The following is a 25071-nucleotide window of genomic DNA, read 5'->3' on the forward strand; positions in this document are numbered from 1 at the left end:
AAACAGAACAGACTAAATGTCCTATATTCTGGTTGTCTGAGGGCTGCCTGAGGGACTGGTTTCTGTCTTGGCTGACTCAAGCACGGAAATGACAAGAATAAGAGTTGAGAAGGTGCTGCAAGTAATAGGTAAGTAGCACCTTAGAGCTGCATATCTGTAGGCAAATACCAGGGGGGAGCTAAGATCAGAAATGGTTCGAGAAGTTCTAGAACCTCGAGCTAGGCTGATTAGTGAAGATATCCCCACGCAGAAATTTAGTATGCAAAGACTGGTTATTTTTTCAAATGTCCAAATCCCAGCATCCCCACCCCTCAAAAAACAAAAAGAGAAAAAGCAAGCAAACAAACAGGGAAACGTGGTCCAATTAAAGGAACAAAATAAACTCCAGAAACAGGCCTTAAAGACCTATCTGAAGAAACACAGACCTATAAGGTGCCAGACAAAAAAATTTAAAATAAGTCATAAAAATGTTCAATCAGCTAAAAGAGAACACAACTAAAAGAAAACAGGAAAATGATGCATGAACGTAATGAAAGTTACCGACAAAGAGACAGAAACTATACAAAGAAAAATTCTAGAGCCAAAAAATACAATAACTGGATGGAAAATTTCACTGGAAGGGCTCAAGATCAGAGCTCAACAGGCAGAAGAACCAGTGAACTTGAAGGCAGCTCATTTGAAATCAGAGTCAGAGGAGCAAAAAGAATGAAGAAAAGTAAACAGAGCTAAGGGACTAATGGGAGGGAAACTATCAAGTTGGAAAAAAAAGTATTATATATATATTATATATATATATAAATGGTCTCTAGTAAAGAATAATACATGGAAAATATAGTAACCTGTACTACTATAAATTTGGTGCATAGAATTTTAATGACAAGAACAAAAAAACGTATAAGTCTATGTTAATGGGTATACAATATATAAATATGTAATTTGTGTTCCTGGATGGCTCATTCAATTAAGTGTCTGCCTTGGGCTCAGGTCATGATCCCAGGGTCCTGGGATTGAGCCCTGCATTGGGCTCCTTGCTCAGCAGGGAGTCTGCTTCTTCCCCTACCTGCCAACTCTCCTTGATTGTGCTTGTTCTCTCTCCCTCAAGTAAATAAAATCTTTAAAAAAATATACGTAATTTGTGACATTAATAACATAAAAGGGAGGGTGGAGCTGTGAAGCAGTAGAGCTTATGTGATTTAAATTAATGGTTTAAAAAATGCTATAACTTTAACATGTTTTATGTAATTTCAGTGATAACCAGAAATAAAGTATCTACAGAATATACACTAAAGGAAAAAAGGAGGATATCAAAGCACATCACTAGAGTAGTCCCTCTTTATAAGTTTCAGTTTTTCAAGGTTTCAATTACTGTGGTCAAGTGCAATCTAGAAGATGATCCTCCTTCTGATGTATCCTCAGAAGATCAATAGTAGCTAACTGCTACATTACAATGCCTTTGTCATTCACCTCACTTCATCTCATTGCATTTTATTATCGCACATCAGCCCGAAAAGAAGGATGAATACAATACAGTAGGACACTTTGAGAGAGACCACAGTCACCTAAATTTTATTATCATACATTGCTATAATTGTTCTATTATCGTCATTGTTAATCTCTTACTGTGCCTAATTTACAAATTAATGTTTATCATAAGTATGAATGTATAGGAGAAAACAGTGTATTTTGAGTTCAGTACCATGCACAGTGTCAGGCATCCACCAGGGGTCTTGGAATGTATCCTCCACAGATAAGGGAGTACTAATATACAAAAAATAAACAAAACACAAAGGAAAGCAGTGAAAAAGGAGAGGAGAGACCAAATAACAAAACAATAGTTAAGTCCTTCCCTATTAGTAATTACTTTACATGTAAATGCATCTACACAAAACCTAAATATGGACATACAGAGACGCTTTATTCATAACTGCCCAAACTTAGAGCAACTCAGATGTCCTTCATTAGGTGAATGGGTAAACTGTACTATATTCAAACAATGGTATATTATTCATGATGAAAAGAAATGAGGTACCAAGCCACGAAGACAGAGAGAGAAACCTTAAATCCATATTACTAAGAAAAGAGGACAATCTGAAAAATTACAAATTGTACAATTCCAACCACAGGACATTCTGAAAAAGGCAAAACTATGAAGACAGTAAAAAACAAAAACAAAAACAAAACAAAACAAAAAACTGTGGTGCCCAGGGGCTGGAGGTGGAGGCGAGGGAAGGGATAGACAGGCAGAACACAAGATTTTTAGGGCAGTGAAAATATTGATACTTTAATAGTGGATACATGTCATTATACATTTGTCCAAACTCACCACGTGTACAACACCAAGAATGAACCCTGATGCAAAATATGGGCTTTGGGTGATTTTGATGTGTCAATGTAAGTTCATCAATTGTTACAGATGTAGTGGGGGATGTTAATAATGGAGAAGGCTATGCATGTGTGGGAGTATGGGAACTCTCTGAAATTTGCTATAAACCTGAAACTGCTCTAAAAAAAAAAGAAACCTTTTGGGGCACCTGGGTGGCTCAGACAATTAAGTGTCTGCCTTTGGCTCAGGTCATGACTCCCTGCTCAGTGGGGAGCCTGCTTCCCCCTCTCCCTCTGCAGCTCCCCCTGCTTGTGCGCTCTCTCTCTCCCTCCTTCCCTCTGTCAATTAAATTAATAACATCTTTAAAAATAAATAAAAATGAATAAATCTCAAAAGATCTAAATGGACTAAAACCACAGGATCTAACTATATGCTATCTACAAGCAACTCACTTTGGAGTTAAGAACATACATAGGCTGCAAGTGGAAGGATAGAAAAAGTCCATGAAAAGTGTAACCAAAAGAGAGTAGAAATGGTTATACGAATACCAGACAAAATAGACTTCCAATCAAAACCTGTAACAAGAGACAAAGGAGGATATAATGACAAATAGGTCAGATCACCTAAAGAAATCTAACAATTATAAATATTTATGCACCAAACCTCAGAGCTCCTAAATATATAAAGCAAAATGAAAGAACTGAAAGGAAAACTGCCAGCAACACAAGAGATTTCATACTCTTCTTCCAAAAATGGATAGAACAATGAGATAGAAGATCGATAACAGATGACTTTAATAACATTATAAACTAATTAGAATGAAAAAACATAGAACACTTCCACCCAACAACAGCAGAATATACATTCTTCTCAAGTGCACATGAAACATTCTACAAGACAGATCACAGGTTAGGACAACAAGTCTTAACAAACTGAAAAATTTTGAAATCATACAAAGTTATGCTCACAATGGAATGAAATAGAAGGAAAACCAGAAAATCTACAGTTGTATGGAAATTAAACAACACACTCTTGGCCAACCAATGGGTCAAAGAAGAAGTCACAAGATAAATAAGAAATACCTAGGGACGCCTGGGTGGCTCAGTTGGTTGGACAACTGCTTTCGGCTCAGGTCATGATCCCGGAGTCCCGGGATCGAGTCCCGCATCAGGCTCCCAGCTCCACGAGGAGTCTGCTTCTCCCTCTGACCTTCTCCTCGCTCATGCTCTCTCTCACTGTCTCTCTCTCAAATAAATAAATAAAATCTTTAAAAAAAAAAAAATACCTAGAGACAAATGGAAAAGAAAATACAACATATCAAAACTTACTAAGTATAGCAAAAGCAGTGCTAAGAGGAAACACTGCAGCAGTAAATGAGTACATTAAAAAAGAAAGATCTTAACCTAACTGTGCACCTAAAGAAACTAGAAAAACTAAATCCAAAGATGGAAAGAAATAATAAAGATTAGAGCAGTAATAGAGAACAGAACAAAAGAAAAAGATCAATGAAACCAAGAGTTGCCAACAAAGTTAACAAAGCTTTATTTAGCTAGACTATGAGAGAGCATGAGAGCCAGCATGTGGGTGTGTGAGCAGGAGAAAACTAAAATCATAAATGTAAGCAGGGACATTACAATCAAGTCTACATTATAAAAAGAATTATAAGAGAATACCATGAAGAACTGGTAAGCCAACAAAATGGCTAAGAAAAAAAAATGCACAAATTCCTAGAAATACACAATATAACCAAGGCTGAATTGTAAAGAAATAGAAAATCTTGAGGCATCTGGGTGGCTCTGTTGATTCAGCATCTGCTTTTAGTTCAGGTCACGATCCTCCCCTGCAATGGGGGGGTCCCTGCTCAGTGGAGAGTCTACTTCTCCCTCTTCCTCTACCCCTCCCCCTCTGCTCATGCTCTGTCTCTCACTTTCAGTCTCCCAAATAAATAAGTAAATCTTAAAAAAAAGAAAAAGAAATAGAAAATATCAACAGATCAGTAACAGGAAAAGAAAATTAATCATTAATCAAAAGGTCTCAAGAAAGTAAAGCTCAGGATCAACCAGATGGCATCGATGGAGAGCATTCCACCAAACCTTAAAAAAAATTACCATAGATCCTCCTAAAACTCTTCAAAAAAGCTTAAAAGGAGAGAACACTTCCAAGTTCATTCTATAAGGTCAGAATAATCCGTTTCCTCAAGCCAGACAAAGACACTACAGAAAAACTACATTACCAATATCAGTAATGAATATCAATGTAAAACTCCTCAAAAAAATAATAGCAAAGTGAATTCAACAGTACATTAAAAGGATTATACACTACAACCAAGTGGGACTTATTCTAGGAATGCAAAGTATTTCAACATATGAAATGTGATTAATGTAATGTAAAATTAATGTGATAATGTAAGAAGGAAAAAAATTACATGATCCTCTAAAATTGATGCAGAAAAAGCACCTGGCAAGACTCAAGACACTTTCATGATAATAACACACAAAAACATACAAAGGATTAGAAGGAAACTACCACAACAGAAAAAAATAAAAAAGCCATTAATGGAAAGCCCACAGCTGACATCATACTCAATGGTGAAAGACTGAAAACTTAAGACCAGAAAATAAGGCAAGGATGTCTGCTCTTGCCATCTCTATTCAACATAGTGCTAGAAGTCCTAGCTAGAGCAATTAAGCAAGAAAAATAAATAAAAATGAATAAAAGGCACCCAAATTGGAAAGGGGAAAAAAATTATATCTGTTCACAGATGACATGAATTTATATAGAGAAAACCCTATCGATTTTACACAAAAAGATGTTAACACTAATAAATGAATTCAGCAAAGTTGGAGGACACAATATCCACACAAAAAAAAATCAGTTGTGTTTCAACAACTAATAATTAATAATCTGAAGAAATTAAGAAAATAATTCCATTTAAAATAGCATCAAAAAGAATAAAATATTTAAGGGGCACCTGGGTGGCTCAGTCTTGGTCGAGATCCCTGGGTCCTGGGATCGAGCCCCCGGTCGAGCCTGCTTCTCCCTCTCCCACTGCCCCTGCTTGTGTTCCCTCTCTAGCTGTGTCTCTCTCAAATAAATACATAAAATCTTTTTAAAAAAGAATAAAATATTTAAGAATAAGCCTAACCAAAAAGAAAGACCTGTACACTGGAAATTACAAAACACTGGAGAAGGAAATTTGAAAAGACACAGGTAAAAGGAAAGATATCTTATAGTCAAGGATTGGAAGACTTAATATCGTCAAGGTGTCCATACTACTCTAATCAAATTACAGACTCAACAAAGTCCCTACCAGTATCTCTGTGGTGTGGTTTAAAAAGTTTTGTTTTGTTTTTGTTTTTTTTTTTGCAGGAACAGAAAAACCTACCCTAAAATTCATATGGAATCTCAGAGGCTTCAGAATAGACAAAACAATTTTGAAAAAAAAACATAGAGGACTCATATTTCCCGCTTTCAAAGCATTTTACAGGGGTGCCTGGCCGGCTCAGTCAGGATAGCATGTGACTCTTGATCTCAGGGTTATGAGTTCAAGCCCCACACTGGATAGAGAGATTACTTAAAAATAAAATCTAAAAACAAGACAAAACAAAAACCAAAACACTTTACAAAGATGCAGTTATCAGAACAGTACTGGACCGGAATAAAGACAAAGATCAGGGATGCCTGGATTCCTCAGTTGGTTAAGTGTCTGTCTTTGGCTCAGTTCATGATCCCAGAGTCCTGGGATGGAGTCCCCCACCAGGTTCCCTGCTCAGTGGGAAGCCTGCTTCTCTCTCCACCTGCTGCTCCCCCTGCTTGTGTGTATACACACACTCACTCTCCCTCTCTGACAAATAAATAATCTAAAAAAATACCAAAAAACAAAGACCAGTAAGACAGAATAGAGAATACAGAAATAAACCTTCACGTATATGTTCAAATAATTTTTTAACACAGGTGCTAAACCCACTCATTGGAATAAAGAACAGTCTCTTCAACAAATGGTGCTGGGAAAACTAGATGGTCACATGCAAAAGAATGAAATTGGAACTTCATCTTATACCATATAAAATATTTAACTCAAAGGAAACAAGAAGCAGAAAGAGACTAATATAACTTTATTAAACTTAAAGACTTTTGTGTAAAGCAAACATCAGAGCAAAAAGGAAATCTCCATAATGGGAGAAAATGTTTACGAATCATGTATTTAATAAGGAGTTAATATCCAGCATATGTAAGAACCCTTACAACTCAACAACAAAAAGCAACTTTTTAAAAAGTGGGCAAAGGATTTAAATATTTCTCCAAAGATAATATATAATGGTCAGTGGTCAGTAAGCTAAGAAAAGATCCTCAAAATCACTAATCCTCAAAGAAATGCAAATCAAAACTATAATGAGGTTATCACCTCATACCCATGAGAAGGGTTACTAACAAAACAACAGAATGTAAGTGTTACTAAGTATGTGGAGAAATTGGAACCTTTGTGCATTGTTGACTGGCTCATAAAATAGTAGAACTACACTATCAGTAAAATAATAGAATATGGTATGGCAGCTCCTCAAAATATTAAAAATAGAAATACCATATAATTCAGCAATCCAATTCTGAGTATATACCCAGAAGAATTGAAAGCAGGGTCTTGAAGAGGTATTTGCACACCTGTGTTTATAGTGGCACAAGTTACAAAAGCTAAGAGGTGGAAGCAAACCAAATATCCACAAAAAGATGAAAGATTTTAAATGTGGTTATAAATCAAAGGAATATTATTCAGTCTTTAAAAAGGATATCCTGTCACATGCTACAAAAAAGAGGAACCTTGAAGACTTCACGCTCAGCAATATAAGCCAGTCAGAAAAACACTAAAAATGCATGATTCTACTTTTATGAGATATCTAATCAAATTCAAAGAAACATCAAGTAAAATAGTGGTTACAAGGGGCTGGGGAGAGGCGGTGAAGGGAGAGTTTTATAATGGATACAGAGTTTCAAATCTGCAAGGTGAAAAAGTTCTAGAGATCTGTTTGCCAACAATGTGAATATACTTAATATGTCTAAATGGTACACTTAAAGAAAGTTAAATTGTAAATTTTGTTATGTCTGGTTTACCACAATTTTTTTAAAAAGGGATACTAATTATATTTCTATTTCTAAGTATGCGCCTTGATTCAGCACTTTTATTTCCTTAAACTCTTCTCTCCTTTTCTTGCATTTAGGGATGTAAATCAACCAACAGATGTCTTTTTCCAGGAAAATGGGTTCTTCTCTAAATAATAAGACATTCTCTCCAGATAGAAATGAAGAGTTTTTACAATAACACATCACTGCAGAGCTTTAAATAGCCAGTACCAACAACAACAAAAAAAGGCTTATTGTCAAGAATCCTTATAAATGAACAGACAACTACTCCTTTCTGGTTTGTTCTTTAGAATACCTTATTACTTATTATCACATGATGTTAAAAAAAAGTCTTTAAAAAGGAATCCGTTTCTTTAGTCTTCATTTACATTTTACTGCTCATAAGCTGGCATTTTTAAAAGAACAATTACATTAAAAATAACTGCAACACTAAATGAAATAATTATAATTCTGAAGTTTTGTTCTCTCAAGTGGTACCCCACACAATTATTTACAATGCCCAGAGCATGTTGAATATGACAGTACCACAGTCAGAGAGACAAAGGAACAACTCTTCCCTCACAGACTAAAGAAACATCTCTAGCAGTAAAAAATGAGAACACTGGTCCATAGAAAAGACCCAAAGACCACACATATGAATGACTGGCAAACTAAGCAACAAAAGAAGGTTGTTCAGGATTATTCTTTCTATTGAGAGAACCACTTTAGCATTATGCAATGTCATTCTTTATCTTTAGTATAAATACTTCTTGCCTTAATATCTAAGTTATCTGATATTAACATAGCTTAATCATCTTTCTTTTGGCTAGTATTTGCATGGTATTATCTTTTCCTGTCTTTAGTTCCGTCTTGCTATTTATTTTAAATTTATCTCATGAGTTCTTTAGTCTTTTCTTCCTGCTTCTTTCCTATTAATCAACTATTTTTAATATTCAATTTTATTTCTTCTATTTGTTATACATTTCTGTATTGGTCTTTTAGTGGTTACCCAGAAAATAATAGTACACATTCCTAACTTGTTATAGTCTACCTTAACCACATTCCAAACAATACAAGTCCTTAACAACAATATGACTCCATTAATTCTCCATCATTTTTGCTATAGTTATTTTATTTCTACAATGTTTTAAACCTCTCAACAGTCATAATTTTAAAGCTCAACTATTGGGGCGCCTGGGTGGCTCAGTGGGTTAAGCCGCTGCCTTCGGCTCAGGTCATGATCTCAGGGTCCTGGGATCGAGCCCTGCATCGGGCTCTCTGCTCGGCGGAGAGCCTGCTTCTTCCTCTCTCTCTCTGCCTGCCTCTCTGCCTACTTGTAATCTCTGCCTGTCCAAACAAACAAACAAAAAAAAGCTCAACTATTAACTTAAAGAAATATATGCAAATTATATACAAAGTCAACAAAATTAACCAATACTATTCCAGCTATTGATATTTACTGAAATCCTCTACAGATAATACAGCATGGCAGCCAGGTCTTCAGGTAGTGTGTGTTAGTGTTCATATCCACAGGCCTTGTGTACCAAAATGGCACTCCACAGAATTTATAGCCTCTTGGTTCAGTAGTGTGGAATTTCTAGAACATAAAAGAGACTCTGATGCAGCTCTAGAACCTAGAAGTTACACTAAATGTGGACTTCAACTCTCCCTCTTATATAGCATTAGGCTGCCATTTTATTCATCCTTTCCTCCCACTGGAATGTTTCCAAGAATGTTACAGAACAAATTTCTAGGGGAACCTAGGTGGCTCAGTCTCAACCGTCTGCCTTCAGCTCTGGTAATGATTCCCAGGTCCTGGGATGGAGCCCCGAATTGAATCAGGCTCCCTGCTCTCTGCCCCTTCCACTGCTCCTGGTCTCTCCCTCTCTCTCAAATAAATACAAAGGATGCCTGGGTGGCTAAGTTGGTTAAGCAGCTGGCTATGGTTCAGGTCATGATCCCAGGATCCTGGGATCAAGTCCTGCATTGGGCTCCTTTGCTCAGCGGGGAGCCTGCTTCTCCCTCTGCAGGCTCTGCCTCTGGCTTCCCTTGCTTGTGCTCTCTCTCTCTGATAAATAAATAAAATCTTAAACAAACAAAATCTTAAAAAAATTTTTCTACATTAATCAGAAGGGTCTGTTAACTAAACTGCTGAGGTTCTTTAACTCTGTTATGCTGAATTACACAAAATTACCATTTCTTAAGCTCAAACTGCTCAAATTTTGTCAATGTCACATGGTCACAGGGTTCAGTTAAACTTAATCAAGATTTCCTTCACCTGTATCAAGATTTGTAGTTTAATTTCTAAAATCATATTTTATTTAAGAGAGAGAGAATGAGCACAAGCGAGAGGAGGGACAGAGGGAGAGGGAGAAGGAGACTCCCCGCTGAGCAGGAAGCCCAATGAGAGGCTTGATCGCAAGACCCTGAAATCACCTCAGCCAAAGGCAGACGCTTAACTGAGTCACCCAGTTCCCCCTAAAATCAAATTTTAAAAAGATTATTCTGTCAACACTCTAGGCCAATGAAGTTCATGTTTGGCTATTCAATAAAGAGAATTTGAGACAGAAGATAACTACAAAGGTGATTTTGCTACAGAAATGCTGTCCAGACACACCAGGGTAGCACAGTCAGTTAAGCCTCCAACTCCTGATCTTAGCTCAGGTCATGATCTCAGGATCATGAGATCAAGTCCTATAGCAGGCTCTGTAACAGTATTTGCCTTTCTCTGTTGGTATAATGCCCTCAAGGTCCATCCATGTTGGTACATATGACAAGATTCTGTTACTTTTTATGGCTAATATTCTTTATATGTGAAATACACACACACATCACATTTTCTTTATCCATTCAATCACTGATGGACAGTTAAAGTGTTTCCCTATCTTGGCTTTTGTTAATTTCAAAAATGAATGTTTTTATGACTTCTACTTTGAGAACAAAGAAGACTTTAGAGGGCATATCTATATCAAAGTCTCTCAAGTTTCTATTCTAATAAAAGCCTCTTTAAAGGGTAATTAATGGAGTAAACATGAAAGACTGAAGACACTTACCCTGGCTTTCTACTAAAATTAAATAATAAAGTGCATATATCCACAAAGGCAGAGAAAACTATAGAGGACACAGCAGTAGATAAGAGATGTCAATAAAATTTTGGAAGGTGAAAAACAGATGGTTCAGTAATAAATGACTTAGCTTTCAGCTTTTCTCAGGTCAGGTAAGTGTTTGGCAGGGTAGTAGGGGATGTGAGGAAATCAGTAAGAACAAGCCAACTTATGCTAAAAGTACAGAAATGTCAGGACTTAGACAAGTATTAGGGGCTCCTTTAAAAGCAAGGCCATAGAGTTAGGCATGAAAATAGAAGAACTGATTAAAATTATTTATAAAAAACAGTCGGATCAGCAGATCATTCTTCTAATACATAGGTGATCAGTCCAGAGGTGCACCTTCTGATGAAACTGAAACAAGGGACCAGAAAGATTTGAGACTGAGAAACTCTACAGGCACCTGAGGGCTGAGGACTGGGGTGAAGTACCATTCTGAGGACAGGATTAAACTGACAGATGAGGATTTCAGTCCTCTTCCCAGGTTTCTAGAACACATGCAGCCAGGCTTATTACCACTGCCATCATCCACCCACCCCCAAAGGCAAGAGTTTGAACAATTCCTCTAGAAAAATTGACTAAAAAAAAGACCTATACACACTGACAATTGGAGGGGCCTCTAATAAAAGGAATCTTTGACTAATTACTCTATGGTAAAAACCATGAACCTACAAAAGTCTTCACAAAGGACAGCTTCCCAGAGCATTTTAATGCCTCTCTCAAGAAGATAAAGCCATGGATGACTAGACTTTTGAGAAAAGCTTCTAACAAAGAAGACAGAGACTTAAAAAAACAAAAACAAAACAAAACAAAAAAAACCCAGAAAAAAAGAAACTCCAAAGAGAAAGAAACAATATAGGAAGCAAAAGATTTTCAGAGACAAAAGAAAACAAAATCTATAAAACAAGAACAGGATATAATGAAAAAAGTAAGTATTCATAGAAGAGGAAAAAATATTTAAAAATTGAAAAGAAAAAATATTTAATAGAAGGACTGGGAAATAAGTTTTAAGGAAATTTCCCAGGAATTAGAATAAAAGAAAGAAAAACTAAAGAGTACATCAGGAGATTCAATCTTTGACTAACAAAAAGAGCACAAACTAAGTACTGAAAAAGATTAAATAATGTAAGTGAAATATGGCTAGATGCAATAACACAGATCAAACTCTGGCATGTTATTTTTGAATAAAAAGTAAGTCATACAAGACTACATAAACCATAATACCATTTTATAAAGTCCCCAAACAAGTACAACTAAGAATTGTTTAGTGTCACACACACACACATAATTAAATACCTTTTTAAAATTAACTACCTTTTAAAACTACCTTTAACTACCTTTTAACTACACTTTTAAAACTACCTTTTTAAAAGTGAATGAAATACAAAATTTTGGACAATAGGAGAACCACATATGGTTCCAAGAGCATGGCGATGGTAATGTTCCCATGCTTAAATTGTGTGGTCAGTTAAAAGGCATTTGTTTATTACTGTGTATCACAGCTTACATAAAGTTTTTAAAATATGACTGCAATTTTATATAATAAAAATTTTAAACAAAAACAGCTTTTCACCTGTCAGATAAGTGCTTGGCAGGTTAGTAAGAGGTGTGGGCAAAATAAATTTTTGGTTTTGATGGAATAAAAATTAATACAAAATAGATCTCTAAAACAAATGTTTCAAGATCCAACCTTCAAGTTTTCCAGATTAAAAGGACCCACAAGTATCCAGCCCAACAAATATCAACAAGACTCACACCAAGAACATCTTTGTAAAACTTCAAGACAATAAAGAGAAGACTTTTGAAAATTCTAGAGAAAAAAAAAAAAAAGATGCTATCCAAAGGATCAAGAATTAGTATGGCATCAGATTTTTCAATAGCAATACTAGCAACCAGAAAATAAAGACACAATGCTTTAAAAATTTTATGGGGAAATTATATCCAACATAAAATTCCACACCAAGTCAATGAAGTATTACAGTAAATGAAGTACTAGAGTAAAATAAAGGAATTTTGAAATGGGGCATAATTTTTCTTTTTCTTTTCCTTTTTTTTTTTTTTGTAGAGAGAGAAGGTGTGCATGAGTGTGCGCACGTGGGAGAGGAAAGAGGGGAAGACAGAGAATTTTAAGCAGGCTCCACACTCAGTACAGACCCCAACAAGGGGCTTGATCTCATGACCCTAAGACCATGACCTGAGCCAAAGTCAGGTCAGACACTTAACTGACTGAGCCACCCAGAAGCCCCGAAATGGGCATATTTCTAAAAAATGATCTTCTATGCATCCTTTTTTTAAAGGCTCCGGGAGAATGTGCTTCATGAAAAGAAAGGAATAAAGCAATAAAGAACACAACATTAAATCAAAGAAACAGGGAATCCATTATTTATTAACAGATGAAAGGATTCCCAGGACAGAAAGTGTGCAAAAGTCTTACAGTAATCCGTTCAAACTGGAGAAGTGAGGGCATCAAGAAGAGGAAACTGAGAATACACAATGTTTTTGAAAGTATTCAGAGTATCTGTAGCTCTTTCAGAACTTGGAAATGACCCAATTATAGCTAGAAAGAATAATCAAAATTGAAGCAATTAACTCCAGAGACAACAAAAAACTATATAAAAAGGAAAATATAATCATATTGTACTTAAAAGGTTCAAGCTGTTGGAACACAGCAAAATTTGCAATCCACAATGTGTCTCTTTGGCATGTGGATGATTCTAGGCTGACTATTTTTAAGAATCAGAGGTCACAAAGGAACTTTGGCCTTTCCCCCAAAATGCCTAAAAGAACTGAGATAGAGAACCTGCTCCAGGAAGGGAGCTATCACCACAAGTAACTGCAGTATAACCTGAACTTGGTATGGTAGACAGGGAGGGACTTAGCAAAGTCTTGTTTGTTACAATTCCTCTCTATGCCCCACTGGATCTGTATGATCTAGCATACGTTTGTTCAGCAATTACTCTTTTTCATCTTCCTATGAATTGTCTTCCTTTCCTTTGAAGTCCCAGACCACTACCCACTTCTCCTTAGTTCTGGATGGTATGTCTCAACTGCCTGCCTTCCTATGGGCCTCATATTCTTATGGAGCCACCTTACTTAAATAATCAAGTATGATTTTCTCCTGTTTATCTGTCTTATGTCAATTTAATTCTTAGACCAGCCAAAAGAAAACTCAAAGGACAGAGGAAAATTTTCCATTCCCCAACAACATAAAAATATTTGCCCTGACATATGTAAACAGTTTATCAAAATTTAACTAAAATTTTAATAAGATGTGGGCAGGAGAGATAAGAGAACTTAATCATCATCTTCATGATAGAAAATCAAAGATACTATCTACAACAGAAACAAATAGCACAAGCATGTTATTTAGAAAAATATTTAAATAAATTCCAATATAAAAAGTTAAAAGTTTAAAAATGGTTGCCTGGTAAAGGAAATAGAATATAGAGTTCTGATTGTTAGAACTCTGTAGTGGCTGCTGCTGCTTTTTTTTTTTTTTTAATGTTTTAATGAAAAATATAAAGCTTAAAATAAATTTTCCTAGGGTTAGATATGGTGAAAAAAACTTTAGAAGAGCTCTAAGAATCTGAAAAATGGTAGTATATGAGTCTTATGGAAACTCCACAAAAAATTTAAGCAAATTCATAAGCAAGCAGTTTTGTTTTATACTTCTAATTGTGTTAAAAAGCAAAGAGATGACTTTTAAATTCTTGGTTTCAACAAATCTCTGAAAGACTGAAGACAAACTTCTATATCTGAAATAATATTAATTTCTTAACTTAATTTGTTCCTATAGCTTATTGTTGGTGTAAGGTCACAATTCAGTCTTCCTTTGTCAAAATGCTTTTCAGTGTTTCCAGCTGTGATTTCGAAAAAACAGTACAATATAGAATTGTGAAGCTACAAACAACAAATGGTAAGAAATAAATGCTGAAACGAAGAAAAAAAATCCAAGGGTCCTTGGAGGAGAGAGAAAGTCTCTATAGAAAAATACAGATTTAAAACATTCTATCACACAAAAAAAGGAGGACTTTGACATTTTCACTTTGAGCACATGATATGTAATAAATATACAATTTGCAATAAATATTTTTTAGTCTTCTATCTACAGTTATTGACTCATAGCTCCCCAAACTCTTGGAATTTCTAAGCATTAAGAGCAAAGGGAGCATCTTTTGTTACAATATTTGGTCTTTTGTCCTTAGATCCCAAAATAGCTTTGAAGCGTAACAGGGATATATTATTCAAAACAAGCTCCCATTCAAGCACACCTGATTTTGTTTATGAGGTGACTTGTGGAAAGCCCCTAGTTAACCATAGGCTGGAAGAGGGGTGCTAAGGAAACCAACTATATAATTAGAGTTGGAACTTTCAGTCCTACATCCCCTCGCCTCCAAGGAGTAGAGAGGGACTGAAGATTGTGATCAATCACCACAGGCCAATGATATAATCAATCATGTCTATGCAATAAAGTTCCCCCCAAATCCCTTCATCATGGGGTTCTGAGAACTTCCAGGATGGTGAATACATGGAGATTCTGGGAAGGAGACACACTTAGAGGGCATGGAAACTCTGCCCCTCTTCCCACAGACCTTGCTTGCCCTTTGCCTCTCCTGGCCCTTCTGGAGTTCTATCTTTTTTTTTTTTTTTTTTAAAGATTTTATTTATTTATTTGACAGAGAGAGATCACAAATAGGCAGAGAGAGAGAGAGGAGGAAGCAGGCTCCCTGCTGAGCAGAGAGCCGGATATGGGACTCAATCCCAGGACCCTGAGATCATGACCTGAGCCGAAGGCAGCGGCTTAACCCACTGAGCCACCCAGGCGCCCTGGAGTTACATCCTTTTATAATAAACCTGTAATCTAGTAAGTAAAATGTTTTCCTGAGTTCTATAGGCCACTCTAGCAAATTAATAGAGCCCAAGGAGTAAGTGGTAGGATCATCTGATCTATAGCCAGCTGGTCAAAAACACAGGGGAAAATCTGGATTTATCAATGGCAGTTGAAAGGGGAGGGGAGGCGGTCTTGCAAGTCTTTGCCCTTAATCTGTGGGATCTGAAGCTATCCTCAGATAAGGTCAGAATTGCATCAAATTGTGGGACACCCAGCTGGTATTGCAAAGAAGTGCTTAGTGTTGGGGTGGGGTGGGGGGGACCGCACATCTGGTGAGCAGAGGTAAAGCTCAGTGTATGCTGTAGTATAGGAAGGACATAGAGGAATGTTTTTTCCATATATAAACATCAATTCCTCTTGCAAAGATTTGCTTTTTTGCCAGTTTCAACAGCAGCTCATCCTTTTTTACCTAGTGTTTAGGTAAATCTTACTAAAAGAAAAAAAAAATAACTACTCAGTAAACGTAATCCATACGTGACAAAGGGTAACCACTTTAAATAAGAAAATTTTTTAATTAATTGATTTTATTTAGTAAAAACACTAGAGCTACAAATCCTTGTAACAATGAAAACAAGATACAAAAGCCAAACTTGTCTTGGATTTCTGTGCCAATCCACAAATCTCTGTACCCGAATGCAACAAAAGATAAGGACACAGAACTAGTAGCAAAAAACAAGGGGGGATATACATCCCAAACCAGTATGTAGACCCAAGGCAGTTAATTTATACTGTGGCCTAAATCTCCTGAGCTGTAATCAGATCATAAAATCTTTTTTTTCCATTCTCACAAAGCTCAATTTCTGACAACAGAAAACAGCCTGAATTCCATCTTTTTGCCAAGAAACTTAAGCACGATCACCTTACACTTCAAAGAGCTCTGGGGGAACATTTCTTTCTTTTTTTTTTTTTTTTAAAGATTTCATTTATTTATTTGACAGAGAGAGATCACAAGTAGGCAGAGAGGCAGGCAGAGAGAGAGAGAGAGGAGGAAGCAGGCTCCCTGCTGAGCAGAGAGCCGGATGTGGGACTCGATCCCAGGACCCTGAGATCATGACCTGAGCCGAAGGCAGCGGCTTAACCCACTGAGCCACCCAGGAGCCTTGGGGGAACATTTCTAAGAAGAATAAATTAACCTCACAAGTATTTATCTGCTTAAACTTAATTTGACTCTATGGTTGGTACAACTCATCACAAATTTTGTAAAGGCACTGTGACACCCAAGGTATTTGGAAAATGGAAAGAAGCTTATCAGAGTAGTGTTTCCAATCATAAACATCAGTTTCAATAACAAAATGGGTAGATTGTTTTCTTCAGCTGTTTTGCATCTTTGTACCAGATAACAGTTAAGCAAAAGAAAACATGGACACTGTTCTTTAACTCTGAAGAATGTATAGTTGTATCCTAAACAATCTACAATCACTGAAAATGAGCTCAGTGTTGTTGAAAAGCCTCTAGTGAGCTGAAGACAGAAAACAATGTTTTCTATAATGATATTTCTACTGCTACACTATGATAGGGTGATTATTTAGATGTGTATCTGCATAGCTGCTTAACATATGAGACTTTTATTAATAAGCCAAGCATATGCTCCCTAGGACTGTACTATGTTCTATAACCTTCTATTTCACTAATGTTCTAGAAAACACTTCCCACAGAACATCCATATAGAGTAGGTTATATGGATCTTCAGTTCCTGTGATGTACTACTCCATTATTAAGATTTCTATAGAGAAATGCTCAGAAATAAACAGATCAGAATTAGGCACTCTTACTTTTATGGCCATTCATTCTGTGATTTTTATATTTTAAAAACAAAAGTGCTACTGAGAAGGAAATCTCAACAAATGCAGGATTAGCCATTTAAAAAAATCTCAAGTTCTGGTGATTCCAGCATCTGACATTCTTAGACTCACTGGAGCAGAAGGACTTCTGCCTCTTTGTGAACAATCAGAGAGAACAGGGTATTTCATAAACCAGGAAAGAAGAAAACCACCGCCACAACAGAGAAACCTAAGTAGGTACTCTATAGCACAATACTCAATCACGCATAATGAAAAAGCTATTAAGTTTACTGCTGGCTTATATCTGCTACCTGGATTTCACAAAGCCATTCCCTCACCAAAAAGAAAAAAGGAAAAGGAAGAGGGGTACTGGATTTCACAAAACTATCCCCTCACCAAAAAGAAAAAAGTAAGGGGTGGTATGGATACTAAAGTTTTTGTTTTTATGGTGAAACAATTTTAAGCTTAAAAAGGTGAAGCTATTCAATTGTACTGCAGAACAAATGATTTTTAAAAGATTTATTTATTTATTTATTTGGCACAGAGAGAGAGAGAGAGATCATAAGTAGGCAGAGAGGCAAGGGAAGACGGGGAAGCAGGCTCCCCGTAGAGCACAGAGCCAGTGGGGCTCGATCCTAGGACCCTGAGATCATGACCCAAGCCAAAGGTGAAGGCTCAACCCACCGAGCCACCCAGGTGTCCCAGAACAAATTATTTTTAATGAAACAGTACTTATATCTTTTAGAGGGAATTTATTTACTAAGTCATCTAAGATACTATACACTTTGAAATAATTGTTCACTCTAAACTTGCTTTCATATTCTCTTTCTCCCTGTTTCTCTTTTACTGGCATAAAGAAACAGAGTAAAAGTTGATAAAGTTATTTTTGGAATTCCTTACTTACATATTTATTCTCCCATATAGTCAAGCTATAGGCTTACAAGAGGCCTTAAAACTTTTTCCTATGTGGAGACAGCTTGAGAATCAGAAATCATCAAATTTCTAAAGAAGACAGCAGGAGAAGTCCTGAGCAGAAGGTCTGGATGTAGAAGTTGAACAATTTCCTAATGTAATCCTGTTTCTGATCTTCATTCACAGGCTAAGTTTCTTACAGTGTTTTAAATTTAAAAGCTCCACCTATGAATTCCTATCTACAGTCACAGAATTTAGGAGTATCAAAGGCTGTTTAGTCCAGCTGGGCTCCAAACTGGAATCACAGATATTTCCTACAACATGCACGATATGTGGTTCTCCAGCTTTTGCCTGATCTTCCCAAGAGAGCCTACCTCAAATTGGACAGTTCCATTGTAATATCTGGTCTTATATTGTGGTTAGCATCACATTCCTAAGGTAAATATAAATGATTTTCATTATTATCCAAAAGTTCTTTAGAGGAAAGTTATTCTAATTTTTAATCTTGATCTAAATATAGGATACATACACCACAATATGTATACAAGATAATCCAACAGACTGTGATAAGAAAACACTACAACTTCCATTTATATTACTATCTCAACCTTTTTTTGTTATATGATGCATGTAATTTATAGAAATAATTATACGTGCAAGATTTATAACATAAAAATATCTGAGATACATTAAAGGTGTGGATGAGCAAAATAATTTGGAGGCCAACTACTCTAGACAGTTAATGTCCTTCCTTTTATTATTATTTCTTAATATTAGGTCATAGGGAACCTACCTATATGATTATGGATCCAAGGTAGATATTAAATGCTCATCAACACTGTATCATGAACCATATATAAATAAATATTCAGCATGAGAAATTAATGGCACCCAAATAAGCTTTCAAAATAAAAAATAATAAACATTCTTTTTTTTTTTTAAAGATCTTATTTATTTATTTGACAGATCACAAGTAGGCAGAGAGAGAGAGGAGGAAGCAGGCTCCCCACTGAGCAGAGAGCCCAATGCAGGGCTCGATCCCAGGACCCTGGGATCACAACCTGAGCCGAAGGCAGAGGCTTAACCCACTGAGCCACCCAGGCACCCCATAAACAGACTTTCTTGGCAAAAGAGTACAGAGCAATGGATTATTCAGCTCTCCAACAAGTCTACTGTGCACATGACAGCTGTGTGGACACATATACATACACACACACACACACACAAATGAACCTATAAGGATATCTTTCATTATCTTTCCAAACTAAATTGAAAAGTTAAACCTAATTTGACTAAATTAACCTACATTTATTTTTTTCTAAGATTTTATTTATTATTTATTTGACAGACAGAGATCACAAGTAGGCAAAGAGACAGGCAGAGAGAGAGAGAGAGAAGGAGGCTCCCTGCCCAGCAGAGAGCCTGATGCGGGGCTCGATCCCAGGACCCTAAGATCATGACCTGAGCTGAAGGCAGAGGCTTAACCCACTGAGCCACCCAGGTGCCCCGAAAATTACCTACATTTAAAGGCCTAAACAGGATTCCTCAGAATACTAATATTGGAAGTGATTCTAAGAAGATACCGAGGTCCATTTTAATTAATGTTTAATTTATACTGTTGTCCTTGAAATTAGCTTTTCAGTTATAATGCTATTTAGAGCATACTACCAAAATGCTTCAGTAGAGTCAGATATAGGAAATGCTTTAAGTTATAAAAGAAAATGTTCATGTTACAAGTAAATTCTAAAAGCAAGGCAAGGGAATGAAGACTGAATCTCTGGAAAGCTGCTGTATCTAGGGTCCTTTAAAAGGCAAGCACATTGGGCGCCTGGGTGGCTCAGTGGGTTAAGCCGCTGCCTTCGGCTCAGGTCATGATCTCAGGGTCCTGGGATCGAGTCCCGCATCGGGCTCTCTGCTCGGCAGGGAGCCTGCTTTCCTCTCTCTCTCTCTCTACCCGCCTCTCCATCTACTTGTGATTTCTCTCTGTCAAATACATAAATAAAATCTTTAAAAAAAAAAAATAAAAAAAAAAAAAATAAAAAAAATAAAAAAAAAAAAAAAGGCAAGCACATTTACATTAAATTAGGTTTTCAAGGTACCTCTTATTTAAAACCAAAACCACCTTCCTAAACAAAGTAAAAATCCCATTATTTACTAAACATAAGAGTTTGCAAAGTTCAGAATTTAGGCCAACATTCATGAAGAGTTTCATAACCTGGCTAGTAATTAAAAATAAGACTTTGGGATTGTATGAAGAGGTATATACATCCCTATGTTCACTGAAGCATTATCTACAATAGGCAGGATTCATAAGCAACCTCAGTGTTCACGGATAGATGAATGGATAAAGAAGATGTGGTATATATACAAAACAGAATATATGCCACAAAATAGAATGGAATCTTACTATTTGCACCAACCTGAATAGACCCAGTGGGTATTATGCTAAATGAAATAAGTCGGACAGAGAAAGACTACCATATGATTTCACTTATATATGGAATCTAAAAAACAAAATACACAAAACAGAAAACTGACTCACTGATACAGAAAACAAAATGCTGGTTACCACAGGGGGAGGGGTAAGGGGGGCAGGCAAAATAGATGAAAGGGATTAAGAAGTACCAACTTTTAAGGACGGAGCCTAGGTGGCTCAGTCCTTAAGCGTCTGCCTTCGGCTTGGGGCATGATCCCGGGGTCCTGGGATTGAGCACGCATCAGGCTCCCTGCTCGGTGGGAGGCCTGCTTCTCCCTCTCCCACTCCCCTTGCCTGTGTTCCTGTTCTCACTGTCTCTCTCTCTGTGTCAAATAAATAAATAAATAAATAAATAAAATCTTCTTTAAAAAAAAGGTACAAACTTCCAGTTATAAATAAGTCATGGGGACATAATGTACAGCATAGGGAATATGGCCAATAATATTGTAATGACTCTGTATGGTCACTAGACTTATCATAGGGATCATTTCATAATGTAAGAAAATATCGAATCACTGTAATGTGCATCTGAAACTAACAGGATTTTGTAAGTAAATTATACTTCAATAAAAACAAAAGAATTAGTTCCATAACCTGGTTGATAATTAAAAATAAGACTTTGGGATTACATTAGTATTAACCAAGAAAATTATGTTTTGTTTTGTTTTGAAGATTTTATTTATTTATTAGTGAGAGAGAGCATGAGCGAGAAAATTATGTTTAAAATATACTGCAAGCAGTAAGAATCACTAGTATAATACAGAAGAATTAGTGTGTTATTTCATCAAACGTTACTCTCAGCAATACAGAAGATATCAGCAGAGGGCTTCTAGAAATCTTCCTAGTAACATCCTTCCCAAGTAAACCAGGAAATGAATTAATTCCCTGCTACTGATATTTGCTAAAATGATTTATGTTCAAATTAATTGCCAACATCTGATTAAGATTCTATTCTAGCTCAGAAATCAAATACGAGAATTACTCTCCAACTAAAAAATTTCACATCCAAACCAGGAAAGCAATATTCAAATGTCAAAAACTGCTTTCCAGATTACAACTTGCACTGTAAGATCAAATTTTTCTAAGCCTCCATGAAAGTGCCAATACTATTTTTTTAAAAAATCTCTGTAAAGTATAAGATCATGACATCACAAATGACAGGTAAGCAACATTTATTATCTTACCTCCCCTAAGAGAAACTAAATGGCTAACAAGAATTTCTTCCTCTTTGTCCCCTACAGACCTAGACCACTCCCCTGTCATCACATCTGATTTCCTGACAGACACTTTAGTGCAATCCCAAAGACGACTTCTATTGCAGTAGGCTGAAATTTCTATTATTCTGAGCTGGGAATTACTGTTGTTTTTTTTTTTTTTTTTTTAAGATTTATTTATTTATTTATTTGACAGACAGAGATCACAAGTAGGCAGAGAGGCAGGCAGAGAGAGAGAGAGAGAGGGAAGCAGGCTTCCTGCGGAGCAGAGAGCCCGATGCGGGGCTCGATCCCAGGACCCCGAGATCATGACCCAAGCCAAAGGCAGCAGCCCAAACCACTGAGCCACCCAGGCGCCCCTGTTTTGTTTTGTTTTTAAGACAAAACCTCTTTGGATTTCAAGTATAACCAAACAGACATTAAAGAAGATAATGTTAGGGTGCCTGGGGTGGCTCAGTTGGTTAAGTATCCGACTCTTGATCTCAGCTCAGGTCTTGATTTCAGGGTCGTGAGTTCAAGCCCCATTTTGGGGTCCATGCTGGGCATGGAGCCTACTTTGAAAAAACAAAACAAAAATAAAAAGAACTGAGCAATGACTTAAAAACAGAAATTCCTGAAGATCTAAGTATAAAAATGACTAGATTATTAAACACCCCACAAAACTCTTGATTATTCTCATTTGATCATGTTCATACATTAAATAATACTACAAATATAAAATAAGAAAAAGTAGGTTGCAAGTGTAGGAAATATTAAGTGACATTCCCCACCTTTAACACTACATTAGAAGATATAATTTGAAAGCATCTAACTCTTAAAAGCAAATATTTTAGAAGTTCTTCAGAAAAGTCTTTTCTAACATTCCCAAAGTTACTAAGCACCTGTCATGCTTAATTTTAATTGCGCTGAAATAAATTCTATGGATTTCACCAAATGAAAGTTAAAGATATGAAAAATAAGTCAGACTGCAAAAGGGTAAAAAATTTCAAAATGGAGGTGTATACATTAGAAGAACCAAACAGTACCTTAGAATTAGGAAAGTAATAAACAGCTCAGTTCTAGTTCCTACCATATCCATTTCTGGGCATTATGTTGTTCTACAGACTAATTTAAGAGGATTACTAAAGAACTAGAATAACCAAGAGTTGATAGACCAGTATGACTAAGTATTCAAAAACCATGATATGGAAGAACGCCCGTGCTTGCTTCAGCAACATATATACAAAAATGGAACAATACAATTGATTAACATGGCCCAAGCACAAGGATGATATTCAAATTTCTGAAGCATTCCATATTTGTCATGGACTTCTGGAGTCCTTAGTGAATTGCTGAAACCTCAAATTTAGATATAGATCTAAAGAATCTACCTGCTGTGTTGTTTTCCAGTGGAGTCCAGGAGGCTCCCAGTTCATTCAGTATCCCAAGAATCCTGACTCGCATAGCTAGAAAGTATTTTTAAGCCACTCTTTAGGTCAACTTTCTCCTTGACCTATCTATTCTAGACTATTATGGATGGCAGCTATGAGGTTATCTTAGCAAAACCCACAACAGTAGTAGTGATCAAAAGCACAACTTCTGGAGCTAGAAAGGCATGCTTCTGATATCCAGTAAACTTCTAACCAACTGTGTGAATCTGGTAAGTCATTTCAACCTCAACCTTCTGTTTTCCTCACTTATAAAATAGAGATAATAGAATTTCACAGTACAGCATTTATACTAAGGATTCGCTATTGCATTCTAGCACTTAGAATGCTTGGAGCACTAAATATTTGCTGAATTAAAAAATAAAACAGAATATCCAGGGCACCTGGGTGGCTCAGTCAGTTATACACATGCCTTCAGCTCAGGTCATGATCCTAGGGTCCTCGGATAGAGCCCTGCATTGAGCTCCCTGCTTCTCCCTCTCCCTCTCTGCCTGCTGCTCCCCCTGCTGGTATACGTACTCTCTGTCAAATAAATAAATAAAATCAAGGAAGATAGGTAGGTTAAGTAGGAAGGGAGGGAAGAGAAGGGGGTGGAGGGGAGGGGAGTGGAAGACAGAGCAGGGCAAGGGAGGGTAGAGGAGGAGGGAGGAAGCCCCAAGGATTAGGAATTATTTACCTAGAAAAGGGATTCTTCAGAAACACTTTCTGAAAGAAGCCCTGGAGCACCTGGGTGGCTCAGTGGGTTAAGCAGTGGCCTACAGCTTAGGTCATGATCCCAGGATCCTCGGATAGCGCCCCACATCAGCAGGGAGCCTGCTTCTCCCCTAACTGCTCTTCCTCCTGCCTGTGCTTGCTCTCTGTGTCTCTCTTGCTCGCTCTGTCAAATAAACAAAATCTTTAAGAAAGAACGGGAGGAGAGGGGAGGGGAGAGCAGAGGAGGGGAAGAAATCCCCCTCTGTAGAGGCAATATATACGAACTGGAAAAATACAATTTAATATAGATTTCAGTTTAATATATTAGATTTGTCTAACAGAGGAACCTATAGAAGAATGGGCTTCTTTGGGAGATTCTGAAAGGGAAGATAACCACTTGGGGAGAATGTTACAGAGAGCGAATAAAATAACTGTAGAAGTCCCTTCCAACCTAAAACATTGTGTTAATGAAAGGTCAAAAAGGTAAGTGGAACTTCCTTTAGGACAATGCACCAGAATTCTTGTCTTACCTGTCAGACAGCTGTAGCAACTTGGCAGGGGCAAAACCCTAAAAGCAAAGAATTAAAAAGAACCATTGCTAAGGTACCCAGGTGGCTCAGTTGGTTAAGCATCCAACTCTTGATCTCAGTTCAGGTCTTGATCTCAGGGTCATGAGTTTGAGTCCTGTACTGGGGTTCTTAAATAATAATAATCATAATAAATTTAAAAAATAAGAATCATTGCTACTACTGGGTTACCTACCCAGTCAGATTACCTGAAGGGAAGATAAATAACCTTGTACTTCCTACTTTAAAGCCCTGTTTTGAGGTTAAGATTAGTGGCTTCTGGATTTCCCGCAATTTCACTGTAGTATTTTGACAGTGGATGTGGAAAGCAATCGAAAACTTCTACTCCTATATCTAAATCTCTACTTATTCATTTCTACTATAAGAGCTAATTATTGGACTTCAAATCTTATTTTAATTGTTAAGACAAATTGTTTAATTTTTTTTCTTTAGGTGTTTCAGGAAAATTAGTTTCCTTAGATGTGGGCATCCAGTTGACGTGTTTTGGCAGTCTAGATCTTTCTAAGATCTTCTATACCCTCTGCCTTTCTATTACACACACCCTTCAC

The 25071-nt window shown here is 36.7% G+C and overlaps 1 protein-coding gene and 1 pseudogene across 4 annotated transcripts in view; one reads left to right on the forward strand and one right to left on the reverse strand.

Moving 5' to 3' along the window:
- The window catches only part of TMCC1 (transmembrane and coiled-coil domain family 1), a 252842-nt gene that overhangs the window by 136355 nt on the left and 91416 nt on the right, over positions 1–25071 (reverse strand). The gene's annotated exons all lie outside the window — the stretch shown is intronic.
- On the forward strand, positions 23018–23118 carry LOC131826232 (U6 spliceosomal RNA; annotated as a pseudogene).

The sequence above is a fragment of the Mustela lutreola genome, chromosome 2 (genome assembly GCF_030435805.1).
Source record: "Mustela lutreola isolate mMusLut2 chromosome 2, mMusLut2.pri, whole genome shotgun sequence".
NCBI lineage: Eukaryota > Metazoa > Chordata > Mammalia > Carnivora > Mustelidae > Mustela > Mustela lutreola.